Source organism: Chinchilla lanigera, unplaced genomic scaffold, assembly GCF_000276665.1.
Source record: "Chinchilla lanigera isolate Chin_1 unplaced genomic scaffold, ChiLan1.0 scaffold00020, whole genome shotgun sequence".
Lineage (NCBI taxonomy): Eukaryota > Metazoa > Chordata > Mammalia > Rodentia > Chinchillidae > Chinchilla > Chinchilla lanigera.
The window spans coordinates 12,166,023-12,168,260 of record NW_004955421.1 but is presented as its reverse complement, the minus strand read 5'-3'; positions in this window follow the sequence as shown (position 1 = coordinate 12,168,260).

The window sequence follows — 2,238 nt, the reverse complement described above, 5'->3', positions numbered from 1 at the left end:
AGATCTAGAGAAAACACTCCTAAAGTTCATCTGGAACCAGAAGAGGCCTATAATAGCAAAAGCAATCTTGAGAAACAAAGGAAAGGCAGGAGGAATCACAAATCCTGATTTAAAATTATATTACAAAGCCACTGTGATAAAATCAGCATGGTGCTGGCACAAAATCAGACATGAAGATCAATGGGACAGATTAGAAGATACAGATACAACTACAAGCACACTCATTCAACTTATCTTTGACAAAGGGGCCAAACATGTTCAGTGGAAGGAAGATAGTCTCTTTAATAAATGGTGCTGGAAAAACTGGCTTTCCACATGCCAAAGACTAAAACTAGACCCATGTCTTTCACCATGCACTAAAATAAAGTCAAAATGGATCAAACCTCTAAATAGTATAACAGAAACACTGAATTTATTGGAAGAGAAATTAGGTAAAAATCTTAACGAAGTTGGGGTTAACAAGAAGTTCATGAACAAAAACCAAACTGTATGGGAAATACTTCAAAGAATCAACAACAAGATCTCATCTTAAAATTTCTTGCACATCTAAAGAAATCACCAATAAAGTTAAAAATTAAAAAAAAACACGAATTGGGAAAAGAATTTCTCCAACTGCCCCTCAGACAAAGGACTTCTATGTAGAACACATAAAGAATTTAAAAAAAAAAATCAGGCCTCTCAAATTCAAAGACCCAATCCAAAAATCGGCATTTGAGATGAATTCACATTTCTCTAATGAAGGGATAGTAACGGCAAATAAATACATGAAAAAATGTTCAATGTCATTAGTCATTTGAGAAATACAAATTAAAACAACACTGAGATTCCATCTCATCCCAGAAAAAATGATTATCTTCAAGAAATCAGTCTATTACCAATGTTGGAGAGGCTGTGGGGATAAAGGAACACTACTCCACTGCTGGTGGGAGTGTATATTGGTGAAACCACTGTGGAAATTAATGTAGAGATTCCTCACAAAACTAGGATTGGAAGTCCCATTAAACTCAGCTATTTCCCTTCTGGGTATTTTCCAGGAAGAATTAAAGACATCTTACCACAGCGATATATGTGAACCCATGTTTATAACAGCACAATTTGTTATAGCTAAATCTTGGGAACAACCCAGATGCCCATCCACTGAGGAGTGGATAAAAATGTTGTGGTATTTTTATACAATAGAGTATTACTCAGCTATATAAAAGATAAACTAGAGGCTTTTGTAGGTAAATGGATGCAACTAAAGACCATACTCATAAGTGGAATAAATTGGACCCAGATGGGGTAAACATCATATTGTCTCCTTGGTGTAGGAACCTGAAAGACTAGGTAAAACTCAAAATTTACAAGGGAATGATAGGAAAGGGAAAGAAACTGCTCAATGGAAGGAACGACTGGGATGAGGGAAGGAAGAAAAAAAGAAAGAAGGAAGGAAAACTTAAATATATATATATGAATAGCTGTGATGACTGTATTGCTGTTGTCTGATGGTGTATTGAAATGAACAGTTAATGCTCACGATGTTTTATGTTCTGATCAACTTTGCATGCTTGTGTCTGGTGGTCTCAGCAACTGATTTGAAGGTAACAATATTCAATGGAATGCAATGGTGAACTCCTACAATCTTGTCTAGTGAAACTCTGTATTATTTCTAATGTTTTATTGAAGAATTATTTTCCTGTTCTCTTTAATGGTTTGAGCAATCTTTCATTCTTACATCTGATAATCTGACCAATGTATTTGAGGTTAGCTATATGCAAAGTAACAATCACTGTTGATTTGTATTAATTTGTCTTGAGACCCTGTATCACTTTGAATGTTCTTGCTTTGATTTGTTTATGTTTGTGATACTGATATGCTGCTACTGTTCTACATTTTTTGTTTGTTTTCATGTACTACTCTCTTTAAAATAAAGAAAATTTAAAAAAACAAAGACAAGGAAACTGGATGAAAAATTTTTACATTATATATCAATATGCCACTTTGATATTGATATTATCAGTATTTATTCTCTCCTTGAAATTCTGTCAATGGTTTTATATTATAGTGGCAATTCTGTCTGGTGGAACTGATCTGTATTACTGAACACAAAAACACAGGAATCATGGGAAAACATGGCAAGAAGATTCTTCAAAAACCCATAACTGCTCGAAAGCTTATCTCATAGGCATAGAAGTGGAAGAAGTTTCAGGCAAAGGACTCAAAAACCAAATAGGTAAAATATCTGAATATATCAAAAAG